The sequence below is a fragment of the Trachemys scripta genome, chromosome 9 (assembly GCF_013100865.1).
Source record: "Trachemys scripta elegans isolate TJP31775 chromosome 9, CAS_Tse_1.0, whole genome shotgun sequence".
NCBI classification, from domain to species: domain Eukaryota; kingdom Metazoa; phylum Chordata; order Testudines; family Emydidae; genus Trachemys; species Trachemys scripta.
Window position 1 is genome coordinate 80,466,171 of NC_048306.1, and position 17,015 is coordinate 80,483,185.

General features: G+C 43.6%; 1 long non-coding RNA gene across 2 annotated transcripts in view; it reads right to left on the minus strand.

Annotated features, from left to right (window-relative positions):
- Positions 1-3,217: 3,217 nt before the first annotated feature.
- LOC117883385 overlaps positions 3,218-17,015 on the minus strand; it is a 54,505-nt gene continuing 40,707 nt past the window's right edge. For both annotated transcript variants that reach the window (XR_004647246.1, XR_004647247.1), the window contains 2 exons: positions 14,569-14,750; positions 3,218-3,749 (listed from right to left, as the gene is read on the minus strand). This is a non-coding gene — a long non-coding RNA (uncharacterized LOC117883385). The remainder of the gene's footprint in view (positions 3,750-14,568; positions 14,751-17,015) is intronic.

A 17,015-nucleotide genomic window follows, 5' to 3' on the forward strand; every position in this document is an offset into this window, starting at 1 on the left:
GAGGCATTCATGGGGTAAGCGAGAGCATAGACAGACATGAGTGACTTCCTGACGAGTTTGCCCTGGGTAGCTCTTCCAGTGAGTGCCGTGGAGTTTTCACACAATAAGAAGAGCAGTATATAATGGCTGAGATACGTAATTCAAGGGAAACAGAAATGAACCCCTGAAAGAAGTTACAGAACAAGCCTGTGAGATGAAATGCTTGGGCTAATGCTATGATTCAGCGTAAGTATTTTGACTTTGTGTGGTGTCCATTTTATTGCCCATGAAGAAAACAAGGTGACAGTGGGTAGACATAGCTGAGAACAATGTACACATTGATCAAGGACTTTTTTGATTTTAAACCCCGCCCCCCCACCCCTCTCCATACACTCATTGTTACTATGGAAACTGGGGCTTTAAGAAAAATACCAAATATTGTGAGAGTTGTGATAAATTTGTGTGTGTTGGCATCCCTTGGAGATCCTGCTCTTCCAAGGGGGCTCTGCCACATAATATTAAGGAAGCACTTTGATATCATCAGCTAAAAGATACTTTGTAAGCAGGGGGAAAATTTCCATCAGAACTTTTTTCAATAGAAAATGGCTTTTTGAATTAAATGAAAACTTTCCACACAGTATTTAAAAAAAAATCAAAAACTGAAATGTTTTGCTACTGGGAAAGATTGGGGGAGGAAAAAAAGAGAGGAACCAAAGGTTTTGTTGTTTATCATAAAACCAATAAATACATAAAAATTCCCTGCCTCTCCATTCCCAAAATTACCTTTCTTGTCCAGCCCTGTGCATAACTCCAATGTATTGATATTTTTACCCAATTTTGGTATAAAAATTTGGGTCCATTTGCTGAGAATTAACCGCACCCTGAAAATGCAAAAACTCTGGACCAGATTCTGTTTGGTTTGCTTCGATGCAATTGTGACGGGGTGCTGGGCAATGGCCGCTAATCCAGCACTCTGATCAATGCAACTTCAGTTAGTTGCCAGGTACATTCCTGAATGTGGGAACTGTGCCAAACTGGTAGATTGAAGATCGGCTGGAGAAAGTTAAAAGCTAATTACTTCATTAACTCAGAAGGTACAAAGGCACAGGAAGGAAGTGCAAATGGGGGAGCGAGAAAGTGGAAGAGCTGTAGGGTCAAGAACACACAGGAGAACTCTCCCCTGCTGGGCTAAGGAGCCTTCCAGGCCAAGGAAACTGTTAACGCTCCTGCACAACCTGTAAAGTTGGTAGGAATTCACTTTGTAACTAAATCACTGCGTGTTTTACCTGAAGATCTCCGAATGATTTATTTGTCTGGAAAGAGGCAGGAGTGGAGAATGCCCCTGCCACATGAACTGAGGACTAAGTCCAGTTAAGTGAATGCTGTTTCACAGGTGTAAGTCTAGAAGAAATCAGATCAGAATCTGGATCTTCGCATGTTACTAGTGACCAATTATTTAGCTTCACTAATCTACAGCAGTAAACAATGTCTCCTTGTGAAAACCAGCTTCAGAAGGCACTTCTTCCTGCTCAAGACAACATGCAGGAGGCCAAAAGAGAAGGGGAAAACAGACTGTCAAATGTTCAAAAATAATCAGTTATTTATATTCCAGTTACCACTTTATTCCAACTGACAGAAGAAAATCTTTCCCATCTTCAGGAAAGTGCATTTCCTGTGTTGCAGGCTTGAAGCAGATTTGTGATGACAGAATCCTCTAACACTGTGACAACCATGTAAACAGTGCTATTTCAGCCATAAGAAGAATATTGTTGGGTAAGGAACTTCTGGATCGGAGCTCACTTGCCAACTAGGATGGAGGGAAAAGTAGGTCTTTTATTAATCTAACTGTATCCTGTTTCAGATGTCTCTGGAAAATGTCAACTAAAAAACCCAGATATTAAAATATGTTGAAATAAATAGGCTTATATTTATGCACTCTTCAAGCACAATGTGTACTTGGGTAACATGATCCTCTCTTTCAATAGCTTTCATTGCTTACGCAGTTACAGAATTAGTGGGAAGCAATACATGCAAGTAAAATCCAATGATTTCTGGGTATTGAGTGTCTCAGTGGTAGGCTGGGAGTTCAAACCCAGCTCACATTAATTAGGGCATGTCTACACTGCAATGTAAGCCCAGGATTTGTAGAAAATGAGTTAGCAGATCCTGGGTTTGCTAGCCTAGGACTTGAGCATCTACACTCATTTATAACTCTAGGTTAGGAATTATTGAATCCTGGGTCCCAACTTGGGACTCCAATGTCTACACTGCATTATGTGGGCTTGAGTCTAACCATCCATATCCCAGACTTCCTAGTCCCTTCCCAAAATGTGGCTGTTCTTTTCTTTATTCTTTAGTTCATGGTGCAATGTGGGAAAACTTGACTGTCCACCAAACATGACTGTCCAGAGGACAAAGAAAGTCAGCTTGCAAGATTGTGGAATACTTTTGGTGGACTCCCAGCGCACGAGTCCAGTGGGGCTGTGTCCACACTGCAAAGCAATAGGGATTGAACTCTGGATACTGGTTTGATTCAGACTCTGTGGGGTCCGGGCTGGGTCCAAGCCCTGGGTTAGCGCAATTTGTGTGTTGATAGAAGGGGGATTAGGCTTGAAGCTGTGTTTACCCCTTAGGGGTCCCAGAGCCTGGGCTCCAGCTCAGGTCTGGACATCTACACTGCAATTTTATACCCCTGCAGCCTGAGCCCCTAAGCCTGAGTCAGCTGACCTGGCCAGTGGGAATTGTGCTATTGACTCCAGTAGGGCCACAATCTGTGTTACACATCTTGTTGGCCAGGGTCCCAATTCTTGACATCATGAATCTATCACCACAAGTGACAGTTCTGTTGGCAGTCTCAGCGGAGAGGTCAAGAATTGGATGGGCTTGACCAATAAACTACCCTTTGACCCTTAGAGATGGTCCTTCCAAGTCAAGTTTGAGGCACGTTGCCGAAGTGGTGTGGGAAAGCTTACACTTCTGTTGTCTGTGGTGCAGAGTGTCACAGTTGCAGGACTAGCTGCACCTCTGTCCCCTTTGTGGTCTCTCTGAGTGTGCCGCTCAGGTAACAGGCCTTGTGCCTTTACCTCTCCGTGGGTGGAATTCCACAATTCTCCCACTCTTAGACAGAGTTCTGAGCTACAGCACACTGTATATCTACCTTTCTTACCCAGCTGTGTTCACGCACCCATAGTTCTTCCCTTTGGGAGTCTGACCAGTGATATATGGTGATCAGACAGCCTTCTTAAACCAAAGCATCATTTATTTGAACAGGAGGACCAAAGCATTTAGAGAGAGAGGATTTTAAAACAACCAACCATCTACAAGCATGCCTATCTTACCTAAAGTGTTATCATGCTCTGATGGTAACCTATGCAGGCCTACCTTCTCCAGACACCCAAAGGGTGTCTTTGGTACAGTCCCCCCCCCAAACAATTCCCTGAGCAGCCCCCTTCCTCTTGAGAGGGAGTCCCTTTTTAAACTGCTAGAGTTCTTTTGATTTTCTGGCTCCCGGGCCTTGGCCCTGCTGTCAAAACCAGTTCACCCCTTCAGTGTTTGTTGAAAAGTGACTTATCCTGAACCATTCTTCTTCCCTTCCTTCTTGTTTGTGCCTCCTATTAAACTAAAAATAAATTAATGCAGCAGACATCCCAATAACCAAGTCAATACACAACATTCATAAATTATTACAGAGGAGCTCCAATTCCATCACACGTAGATGCTTATGGATTAACAGGGGACTTCGGTCTTCCTGGTGGTTATCATGGCATCTCCTGTGAACACAAAAAGGATCTGTTTTGCAGCAACTGAAGTATCTATTCAAAGTTGCAAAGTTGCTGTGAATCTAAGGACAGAGTGTACTGTTAGATTTGTGAATGTGGACCTGTGCTCACTTCTGATTTCTTTTAATACTGCATTTGACAGAGTGCTTTTCATAGTTCGTGTTCCGTCTAGCAAAGCACACCAGCTGTGTCTCAAGGGCCCAGTCTCAATGTGGGAAACCATGGACACTACAGGGGGGAAAATGAAGATAATCATGAATGTCTGATTCTTATAACAGCCTTGACAAATGTTCATCCTTCACAATGGCAAAGCCGTCCATAGAGATGTGTCACAGGAGCAGGCTGAGAACACCACACTGCATAGCAGCAAACATGCTGCCTTTTATTTCATGGTCACCAAGGCTATAAACACAGTCAGTCATTCCTTTGGCTCTTCCCATATTCTGAGCCAGCTGAACTGAGACACTCTAATACATGCATTGATGTGAATTTGGACAGAGATGAGCAAATTTATTTATTATTAACACTGTTTGTGCCACATACAATCAGATATTTAACTGGGTCATAAACAACAGTGGAGGTCAGAATTAGGCTCTAGGACTAAGAATTCCAGTATGACAGGGTGTCCGTGTTCTTCTATCTATTCCCCTGCTCACAGGTATTGGTCCTGCTGGGAGATGGTCAGTGACTACAGCTGACTCGCTGGGTTGCATGTATATGGCTTGTTAAACTCCACCCTGAAGGTGGATTTGGAGAGGGAGCAGGAGGGCAGGTCTGGACTGTGAACAGCCCTTGCTGAAGATGTGTGCTGCTACTACAAGAAGAAGTCAGCTTGACTCCTCATGGTGCCAAACATATACTTCCCCTGCATCTACTTTTACTTCTGCTTCAGTTCTTAGTCATAGGCTTGGCATCGCCTTCCTGAATAAATCTTGCTTAGCAGATGAAAGGAAATCTGAGACTTCTGTGTATAGCCTTGATCCTTCCATCTCTTGTGCAAACATCTTGAGGACAAGCAGTAAGCGAGGTGTTCTGAAGCACTAGAAAGAGGCAGGGTAAAGCTCACTTCACTTCTCCTGAAACTCTAACCCTAATCTAGCACATCGCAAATCATTGTAGTGCTTTTTATAGTATGCATGGCCTCGAAAGCCAAGATTAATCCTGTCAATCATTCTTCTCAGGGATTCTGAAGTGAACACAACCACTGGAAAGATCTTTTCCCCACCAGTCTGTCCTTTCCATGACTGGTGGAGTGTCCCCACCAGTTGGCATTACTTAACTATCACAGAGGAAACAGTGGTTTTGACTGGGACACTTCTTTATGCTCAGGATCCTCCAGTGTGCTTTGCACATACATGGCCAGATGACTGTGTGTCTTATTGCTGGATCTGGGGATTTGGCAACGAGATGTTTCAGCTTATAGTCACAGGTCACCTGGATATTCATGCTGCTGCATTGTTTAGATTGCCTGTGTAGCTCTTGCCATGTGTGAACAGTTCACATTCCTTAGCATATTGGTAAAGCACAAGCTGTAAGATTGCTGGTCTGCGCACTTCCATCTCGGGCATTGGGGATGTGTCTGTTTAGCATAGTGAGCAAGCCTTGCCTTCAGGAACAAATGTGTCAAATGAGACTGATGCCTAATACTGTGATTATTGCAGAGTGCAGGGTCACTAGGGTTTGGTCAAGAATCCCAAAACAAATGAACCCTACAAGTTCTCAGGGCTAAAAGAACACAGGGTCTCTGGGTGAACGTTAGGTGATCCACAGTCATAAGAAAAGTCAAATTCCAGTCTTGCACTGATACATTCTGGTATCAGGCTTCAAACAACCATTAGGACGTGACAATTGTACTTATTTGTGGAATTAGGTCAAGATAAGTCTTGATAATTTCTCCCAGCTGGCACCAAGTTAGTTTCACCCCGACAACTTCTCTGCAGGGACTTGTATAGTCTGCGCCCGTGAGGATTTCATAGGAGCTCAATCCTTACACTCCTACCATCCATTCATCTCACACAGCTGGCAAGCAGCCTAGCTTGCCTTTTCCATGCTATGTCTCAACCCCAATCATGGCCACCAATCAGGAACAGGTTCTTTCTGTTTCAGCCCTTTAAAAAGTGCTGCCGCAGGGGAAAAGGAGATTCCCTGTTAGAAGAGCAGGCAGACGCTTGCTGGCCCTACACTGCTCCTCAGCAGCCTCTGCGCTTTCTGGCAGTGTTTCCCAAGCTGGGGAATTGGTCAAACCGCCATGCCTCACTATGGGGCAAAACGTGGACAGCTGGCTGCACCAACAGCCAGCAAAGGCAACTCTTGTTCAAGGGTCCTCTTCTTTCCCTATGACCAGAAAGTATTGGGACTGGGTAAGTTAAACCCTGTGCTCAGATGCTACGGAGATGAGGGTCATGTAAGTACATGATGGTGGTGGATATAACCTAGCAGCTGTTATTCTTGTCCTCTGATATACACCTTCAGTTCTCACTGATGCTAATGGAGTTTGCATGTGAGGCAGAACTTGGCTAGTCTGTGTTCAATAAATCAAATGTGGGAGCTTTAATATCAGTGTTTAACTTTTTAAAAAATATGGTTAAATCCTCATAGGATAATGCTGGTTGATAGATTAACATTTTATGGATTTATTATTGGCATGTACTCAGGTGAATCTTTGCACTTACACACCCATGCTTTCTGATCTTTGATCTAAACTGTTGAACTATTATGGCCAATTAAAAAGCTGTGCTTTGTCACTTATACAGCACCCAAATTGCCCAGTGAAATTAATATATTCAAAAAGTTGCTCAAATTCTAGTAAACTTTATATGCAGGGAGCATTTAAAAGCATGAATTTACTGGTGTTAACCTTAGAAATATCCCCTCCCCGCCTTTGTGTGTGTGTGTGTGTGTGTGTGTGTGTTAACTTTGCAATGTGAGCCAGAGGTCTAGGGACTTGTGTTTATAACGTCACCATGACAACATAACACCTAATATTATTACAAGTAAGCTATAGACAATTCTCCTTTCAGATCCCCAGGCACATTTTGATTATGATCTGTAGTTCTCCCTTCCTGTACATACATACATATATATAGGAAGAGCTGAATAGTAGAGTCCAGATCCACTGTGCAGATCTGAGTGGAAAATTTTGCCTTAAAGTTAACTATCAAGATTCTCTGGCCTTGTTGTGATTTAGTGGAACACAATCATGCCAACATTCATACACTTTTCTTTTGTTTAAATTTCTACTAGTATCACTACATGGATTATTAATAAACCAATTTAAATCTAATTCACTATTCCTCTTATTGTTTATGCTGTTATAATGTGCATATACACTCAATTTGGATAGTGAATCAATTTCACTTTTGTTTGGTCACTTTCATTTTCTGGCATTCATGTATTACCAGCTGGCCTCAGTAATTGGGCTGCAAGAAATTATGATTCCTTACATACACTTTTTACACTGGACATTTTATTGATTTTCCGTTTCTTTTTAAAGACCGGGGTTAAATGAAACAACTGACTAGATATTGAAGTGGGAGTAAGATATCTAATGCATGTTTAGGTACAAAGAGTTATCTAGGTTGCAATTTGGGCTCACTACAATTGCACCTGCAGTTGCTTAGGAGTGCAAAATTAGAAGCATTTAAAAACAATTAGCCCTAAAAAGTCCCATGATTTAATATAACAAAGATGGCGTAGAAAGTTTTTGAAGAACACAACATTCACTAACAAATTTCTCCTTCTCCTAATCCTCTTCCCCCTCACCTCATATAACAGCAAGGACAGCAGGGCCCCGTACTGAAGGGATATCTTTGCTGCTGCTCTCTTTCCCCTCCTGGGAAGACCCTTTTGTATGATTCTTCCTCCCCCTGCTCCACCCTAGGGAAGGGAATCTAATCTCACATATGCTGTACCCAGTGGCGGATTAATGATTTTGCCACCCCTAGGCCCTGAAATAATTGCTGCCCCCGGCGGCTGGCCCCATATGAACTTGTTTTAGTTTTTTTAGTTTTAGTCTGTATAGCGTGGAACCGCACACATGGATTCAAAACGCCGCGTTCAAGCGGGGGTCCAGTGTATATCAAATATTTATTTTTTTTATTTTATGTAGATACAATGAAAGAAATAAAAGTATTTGAGTAGTAAGTAATTACATTTGTTTACGTCTACACCTTTGAGCAGCAAACTTATTAATTAATTCTGTATAATCCAGAGAAGTTGTTAGATCCTTTTCAATTGTCAGGAGAGAAAGGGAATTTAATTTTTCTTCACTGATATTAGCCCTCAAGTAGTTTTCCACCCTTTTTAAAGCCGAAAATGATCGTTCTGCTGAACAGTTTGTAGCAGGTATGCAAACGAACGTTCGGAAGGCAATATCAAGATTGGATATACTGAATGAATGTTTCGATTTCGAAGAAGGCTGCAATATCTTATAATTGACTTCTTTTCATTTTCAGGAATTTCGACACCTTCCAAATACGATCGAAAATGTAGACACTCATTCACAAATGATTCTTCTAAATCTCCTTGGTAGCATAGCTATAATTTTTTAGCATGAACTGTTATATCTGCTGTTGAAGTATTGGTAATGTTAGAGAGAAACTGAAATCTGCTATAAATTTCTTGATACGCATTACTTCTGCGTTTCAGTTCAGAACATACAAGGCCTAGTATTGTTAAAAAGGTATCTACTTTAAATTTATCTCTACCACACATTTCCACTTCAACTTCACGTGTCTCCTCAGCTTGCAGTTTACGCCGTTTTTTTCGCTTTGTGTCAAATTCGTAGTCTTCAATTTCAGATTTTTCTTTGGCTTTCTCTTCGTACTGTGACAGAACCAGACCAGTGGGGTACAGGAGTCTGGTAGAGGGCAAATATACTGGTCACTGGATGAGTAGTTTTCTGTTCCCTAAGTGACCAGAGCAGGGGCTGCACTAGAGTAATCAGGAACCCGCTAGAACCAGTTAAGGCAGATAGGCTAATTAGGACACATGGAGCCAATTAAGAAGAAACTGCTAGAATCAATTAAGGCAGGCTAATCAGGGCACCTGGGTTTTAAAAAGGAGCTCACTTCAGTTTGTGGTGTGAGTGTGAGGAGCTGGGAGCAAGAGGCACAAGGAGCTGACAGTGAGAGGGTGTGCTGCTGGACGACTGAGGAGCACTAGCGTTATCAGACACCAGGAGGAAGGTCCTGTGGTGAGAATAAGGAAGGTGTTTGGAGGAGGCCATGGGGAAGTAGCCCAGGGAGTTGTAGCTGTCATGCAGCTGTTACAGGAGGCACTATAGAGAGCTGCAGTCCACAGGGCCCTGGGCTGGAACCCGGAGTAGAGGGTGGGCCCGTGTTCCACCCAAACCTCCCAATTGACCTGGACTGTGGGTTCTTCCAGAGGGGAAGGTCTCTGCGCTGTTCCCCAACCCACATGGTGAACCTCTAAGGCAAGAAAATCCGCCAATAAGCGCAGGACCCACCAAGATAGAGGAGGAACTTTGTCACAGTACATATCAAACAAGTCCCGTATCGAGTTAATGTATCCTATTAGTGAATTGTAGAGTTCTACAACTGTCTGTATATCAATATAAACATTTTGCAATTTTTGGCTAGTTATATGAAATCTTTCCAAGAGTGAGCTCCAAAATACAGCCATAAAAGCTGCCTCAAGTCGATTGAGTTTTCGCTGCAGGCCTGCAGCTTCATTACGTGTAACAGGTTTCTCAGTAGCATCTTCCTTCATTTTTTGTAAGGCTTTAATTATAACATTCCAGTTTTCACTCAAATTATGACAAGCTTCCACTCGAGATGACCAGCGAGTCTCAGAAAGTCTTTTTATTACTTTACTGCCTGGCTTCAAATTAGATAGTAAAATCTCCCACCGGTGAGTAGAGGCAGAAAAAAATGAATAAAGATGTTGGACAGTTGAGAAAAATGAACATGCTTCTTGACAACTTTCTGCTGCACATACTCCAACCAGATTTAAAGAATGCACAGTACAAGGCACATACACAGCATAAGGATTTATATTCTTAATTCTTGCTTGCAACCCGCTATATACACCAGACATGTTAGTGGCATTGTCGTACGATTGGCCAAGGCAGTTTGCGATATCTAATCCATAACAAATCAAAGTTGAAAGTACAGCATCAGCTAACTGTTCTGATTTGTGGCCAGTATTTGGTAAAAAACAAAGAAACCCCCTCTCTACTGGTATGCCATCATCGTTTACATATCTCAGTATAAAAGCCAATTGATCAACATGAGATATGTCGGGAGTTGAGTCAACGCTTATCGAGAAATATTTGGCTTCTTTTACTTCTTTAATAATGATTGAGATCACATTTTGAAGCCATCAGTTTTATAAATTCATTATATGTATAGGATGAAAGATAAGATACGTTACCTCGACCTTCATTTCCATAACGTGCAATGTGACTTGCTAAAAACGGGTCGAATTCTGCGAGAAGCTCAAGGGCCATCATGTAATTGCCATTATAAGGTGATCCAAATTTTTCCACCTTACCTCTAAATGCAAGTCCTCTGCTTGAAAGTTTCTTTACCACTGCTACAATCCTTTTCAATGGTAGCATCATTCAATATCCATTGGGCCGGGTCGTCACTTATGGTAGATATTCCAATATCAGATTGAATTTCTGATTGACGTGATTCGCAAATCTCTTCAGTATTGTCAAAGATATCCAGATCAACAGGATTCTCGGTAGTCTCTGATACACTAGTATTTGGAACATTTTCTTCAACACTAACCGCAGCTGGAATTTCTTCATTAGTTTTAATATGGACTTTATACACATCAATATTTTCACTTTTTACTTCACTACTTCTTTCAACTTTTTTTCCTGTCTCACTGTCGGCATTAACTGATACAACAAAGGAATCAATTTTGCGCATTTTTGCTATCATTTCATTTTCCCTTTCTTTCTTCTGTATAGTATTTTTTTTAACTGAGCACCGCTTAATTTCTTTCTTCCAGTCATATTGTTAATTAACACTCAGGATTGTCATCGTGACTCCAGTCCCGAGTATGTTGCTTACTAAATGGCTTTTCCGTCGTGCCGTCATTGGTGGTTTCAATAAGCGCTATCATGATTGGTAGAATCGCAGCGCGCAATGCCGTGATTACAAAAATGCTGGGCTGCTATTTTAAATTTGCCACCCCTGAAAATTTGCCGCCCTAGGCCTAGGCCTTGTTGGCCTTGGCGATGATACGCCGCTGGCTGTACCTCCCCCATAGCCTCTCTCTAGGGGTTGTTGGATGAGGGGCAAACTATGGAGAGATTTCTCTACCTTTTAGCTAAATAGTACATCTGAACCCATTTGCAGCACCTATGCTATGACTTCACATCTTGGGCCAAATACATCCCAACACAATGGGTTGTGACTTCAGTGGTGTGGCCCCAAGTTAACACCCAGGGTGAAGCTAGCCTTTTATCTCTACGCATAGAATGTGCCGGATGGGTTGAGCATCGGTGTAAATTACAGGTTTCAGAGTGGTAGCCGTGTTAGTCTGTATCAGCAAAAAGGAGTCCTTGTGGCACCTTAGAGACTAACACATGTATTTGGGCATAAGCTTTCATGGGCTAAAACCCACTTCATCGGATGCATGAGGTGGAAAATACGGTAGGAAGATATACACACACAGAGAACATGAAAAAATGGGTGTTGCCATACCAACTATAACGAGACTAATCAATTAAGGTGGGCTATTACATCCATTAGCATTACATCTCTTCTGGCAGTAATAATTTCAAGGATTCCAACTAGTAAATGAGTCATGACATTTCTCTATAAAAATCTTATGAGTTATTCCTGATCCAGATGAGTGCTCTTCTACAGTTCAGTGATTTATATGTATAATTTACAGCCCGTTCTCCAAAGCAAGCTGACCTGTACTCACCTTTAAAGTGATCAGACAGGCAACTCAAGTGACTTTGTTTATTGGGAAAAGACAGGATGTGGCCATGGATATTTAAATGGGGATTAAGGGCACCTCCTCTGGACATTTTGCAAAGGGAAATTGAATCCATACGCAGATGTATGTGGGTGGGCTCTTAGGAAGCCTGATGTCGTGAGCTGGAACTAATTAATTGTAGGGAAGCAGCAGCTCAGTACTTGCCCATGGACTGGTTACAATTTATTCCTATCAAATAAAATATTAGTGGTCCCGCGACAAATAAAACGGAGTTTCAGATGAGACTTTCTTCCCCATGGACTTCAATAGTGGAAGATCAGGCACCAGCATCTTGCTTGTGGGAAATGCTGAGCCAGGATGCTCGGCCCCTCCTAGGAGTTGCTTGGCAAAGTGTGTGCCCAGCTCTCCGCTATAAAGCCTTGGGGCTTTCTTCTTAGGAAAACCTGCTCATTTCCAAAAGGAAGGAAAGAAAACAGCCTGTGAAGAAGTTTAAATATCAGCCATGAAGCCTGAAATTAAACTTAAACCACAGTTCCATTGTATACTGGAGAGCAAGTTTCTTTGAAGTGTTTGGTGTATCCATTGTTAATTTACGTAGAAGCAGGAGCACTGCCAGCTTTTCTGCCGCCCTAGGCGGCGGAAAGTCCCGCCCCGAAATGCCGCCCCCCACAGAGGCAGAGGAAGGTCCCGTCGCCGAAATACCACCGCGGTTGCCACCCCCCAAATTGTAGCACCCTAGGCGACCACCTACGTCGCCTAATGGGTTGCGCTGGCCCTGGGTAGAAGGGGGAGGTTGGGAGGGCTCATTTTGCCAAATTATACCCAGGGGTGGCTCCAGGCACCAGCACACCAAGCACGTGCCTGGGGCGGCAAGCCGCAGGGGGCGGCAGTCAGGCTCCCTTCGGTGGCAAGCCTGTGGGAGGTCCGCCGGTCCCGCGGCTTCGGCGGCAATTTGGCCGCGGGTACGCCGAAGCCGCGGGACCAGCGGACCTCCCACAGGCATGTCACCAAATCCGTGGGACCAGTGGACCTCCCGCAGGCATGCCGCCAAAAGCCGCCTGACTGCCATGCTTGGGGTGGCAAAATACATAGAGCCGCCCCTGATTATACCCATTCAAAATCATGGTCAGGTCTCATGAAATCCACACCTGGCTGCAGCACTGGGCTCCAGAAACTGCGCTTTCATTTTAGAAAAGCAAATTTTCTACCCATATGGCGACAAAGAACCTTGACAATGAAAACCGAATATAACTGGTGCAGTGTCAAGTATCAGGGGGTAGCCGTTGTTGTTGGTGCAGTGTCGTTTTCCTGAGTCTGCAGACAACTTGAAACAATAGCTCGGTTATGTGAATTTGCCACATTCATCTCAGTGGATTGACTCTGAAACCTAAAGATGACAGTTTAACTATTTCAGTGATGATCCTTTGAGCAGAAACATCCCACTAACGTGCTTATCCCAAACTGCCTCTCCAGGTACCCAAATCTCACCCCCCTTCTGAACCTCCAGCTGCCAAAACCTCCAGCTTCTTCCCCAGGAGACCTTGAGTGCTGTGTTGTGTGTTCTCACTACAGAAATCATTGACATGTCAGAAACAAAATGTGAAGACAGCATAAAAAACTGAAACTAATCTAAAATTAACACAGGCTACTGTGTGGATTGTATTCATTTTCATATTTAATCTAGCAGGGACTGTCTACTACTGTTCGGAGAGTGCTTAACACAAAGGGGCCTTCTTCTCAGTTGGTCCCCTACAAATAAATACATAATTCCAGTTTGGGCCCTAAATATTCCAAAAGTGGCTGGAAATTTTGGGTGCCTAGCTTGAGACACTTTAAAGAGTCCTGGTTTTTAGACATTACTAAACATCTACCCTCCGCAAGTCAAACCCCTATAAGGTGCCTCAACTCGAACACCCCAAAATGGAGGCACTTAAAATCACTGGTCACTTGAAACTGTAAGCCTGCATTTAAAGGGGATCAAGCTGTTGTGGGATCACCAGTCTGCCTCCCTGAGAACTGCAGAGTCGAGCAATTCTGCTGAGGCAAATCAGCCGGCTTGGCAAGGAGAGCACGGGCGGGGCCTTCAGCATGGTTTCGCCAGCTAGTGCAGAACGCAAAACCATGGCGGTTTCAGTTGGCTCTGGCAGCAACCTGAGTTCTGAGCTGCTGTATATTTGTTTTTCTGGTTTATTCCTCTGGTAGCCCTGGAAGCAGGGGAAGAATGACTTTCAAACAAGAATCTTTATTCTTTTCATAGCACGGACTCCCACTTAGCTAGAAAAACATGTTCTTTATTATTTCCCTTGGAAAACGATGGTTTAGATTAAAAAGAAAAATGTTTAGCAAACGTCCGAAAGAAAGCACCACTGAATTCTCCCAGCCCTCGGCCTAGCCTTGGAGATAGACATTTAAGGAAGAATATGTCAAATAATAAAATACAAAAGACCTGTATAAGATATCATCAGGGTGCCATTTAGCCATCAGCTCAGGGGCCATGGAATGGCGCCAGCACTGCTGTGATGGTCCTATCAGGCAGTGGGGGTTGAGCAGCAGCAGAACAAGGATAAGAGGATCAGAGCGGGGTTCTGGGCAGCTGTGTGTAGCCCTGTGCAGAGCAGCAATTGGAGGTGAGGAGTATAGTCCTTGCATCTGCCATTACTGTGCGAGCACATTCTGGATCTGTGTGGTGATTCTTCCAGCTGAGGAAAATAGCAGGCTAGAGCAGTTGCCCTGGAGGTGGGCCAGTCCCTGCTTGTGGATTGGAGTGGATTCTACTTTCCTCTAGCCCCCACCCGCCCTCCCCATTCCCTATACAAAGCCAGTTTGCTGAGCTCTGTATGGGGTGGCCGTGCTGGTACATTTCATTATAGCAGAATATGTGGAACTTTACCTTTGAAACGTGGTGATCTGTCACTGTAATCAGAGGCTTTTCACACGACACCGTGCTAGAGTTCAGGGGCCTGTGTGCTTCCACAGAAGGAGATGGCAGGGAGTGGTGTTCTTAGCAGATGATTAAACCTGGAAATACCTCTTCAGCTGTATTTACTGGTGACTTTTCAGAGACTTTCTGCTCTGAGAAACAAAAAGGCATCTTAATTGACAGATCTGCTTCCTGAGCATATTCAGAATTGGGGACAAAACCAAGTGCCTACTGCTTTCTACTCCTGTTAGCACGGAAGAGCCCACATAGCTAAAAATGAGCTGGATTCTGTTCTTTCTTGTCCGTCAATAAAATGCCTTAACAGGCTCCGATTACTTATATCTACTGAAGACAAATGGGGTTGCACAAGTGTCTTTTGTTAGCAGAACCTTTAGTACTGGTCATGTGCAAGAAGGAAAACACCCAACTTGACTACTCAGCTCCCAGGTTGACAGATGTGGGGTGGGGAGAATTTTCCTTGTAAACTCCAAATATCTGATGTGGAAATCACTGAGGACAATAAACCTGGAACTCCACAATGCCATTTAATGGTTGATTTGCAGAGCTGAATGGCATTCTTTCTCCACACACACTGTTCAGATTTAGGACCTTGAATATTCCTGATTGCTTTAAAATGTGATAGTTTTCATCTTAGCCCTTATTTGAAAGATGGCCTAAAGGGAGTGTCTGGCTTCATCTGAACCACTTGGGGATGGCTGCATAGAGTGAGACCCATTAGCCCTGCGCACTCTTGCTATACAAAAGCAGTAGAACTTTTTTCAAGAAGTAAGTTTATAGAGCAATTGCTGAACATCTTGGGTGGTGGGACAATGTGCTAGATGTTGTGTGGATAGGCTGGTACAACACAATTGCACATCCGATGTGGTCCAGTGAGTAGGGCCCTAGACTGGCAGTCAGGAGACTTATGTTTTATTCCCAGCTGTGCTAGTGATCTGCTGTTTGACCTTGGCTGAGTCACTTTCATCTCACGAGGCCTCTGTTTCCTCATCTGTCTTGTCTATTTAGAGTGTTATCTCTGGCACAGGGACTTTCTCTCACTGTCTTGTACTTGCCTGGCACAATGGGTCCTGGTCTCTGTAGGGGCCTGCAGACACTACTGTCATACAAACACCTGGGTCTTTGCTTTCATATTGAGCAGCACACTTTCCACATTCATAGTGGGAGCCAGGGTGGCATGCTGCATCATTTTTAGGTAACCTTTCGACTGGCACTGGAATGTGCATGATCTACATCCGTACCCTAGAGGACAAGTCCAGCTTAGTCAGACAGGGTGTCTGTGCTTGTAAATGGCAATGATTTAAATGTGCATTGAATTTAAATTTAATAAGATTCCTTATTAATTAAATATTAACTGATTATTTAAAAACAGCTTTATTGAAGATTAACCTCCAGGAAAGAGATAAGCATCAGCACTTAGCTCGACAACAGCTGTTCTTGATTAGGGCTGTGAGAACTTGTGAAAATTACCCTTCCTTTGCATGCAGACTCTCTTCCAAAGAAAACGATCCTCTTAGCTCTGCCAGTTTTTTCTGTTTAACCTGGAACTCTTGTGCTGGCAACTGGGGGGCCTATGGAAAGGCTGCGTGTGTCTGGCACAATTGCACCTCATCAGTACATATGTTCCTGATCACCTAATGGCATTCATTTAAATCAGCTGTCTGTTAAATCTGACAGTAAGAAAGGATTTGGAGACCATTAACATAAGGTGTTGCCAACATAAGGTGTTGCCAAAACTGCTCTCCCCGACTGCATACAGAGCTAGTTAGCATGTTTAGCGCACACTGGGTTAAATCCTGCCTTTAAGCTCTATCATGAGCTGAGGAAGGAGACCCCTTGTGCACCCAAAGGCTGTGGAAGAAGTCATGACAGAAAGTCATTAACTGCAGGGGTCCCAGGGTGAACACAGTACGTAGAGGGTCTTGATGCTTCCTAAGGGTACCAAGCGTTGTGAGGCACCTCACAAACACCTGCCCTTTTGTGAGGAAGCCGTGTCTGTGCCTGCCAGGTGTCAGCTTCCCAATTCCACTGGCCACAGGCAACACAAGCCCTCCCCCTAGGCCTACACAACCTGCCTCTTTGCAGGTTAGCAATAGGCACACCCAAGCCCTCCGAGAATCTACTTGGAGTGTCCAGGCCCTGGTCCACTGGTTGCTTACAGTAGTCACAGATTTGCTGCTTCCAAAGAAGCCGTACGCCCCAGCTTCCCAGTTCTATCACAGATCACTGCATCACAGATCACTGCTCCACTTAGCACACAGCACTGAGATATGTTTGTAGTGAAAACAAGCAAAAGTTTATTTTAACAAAATATAGATATTCAAGTAGTGGCAAGTAGAATTTTGGGAAATCATAATCGCACACCATACAACAGAAACACTAACCCAGGAACCAATCGT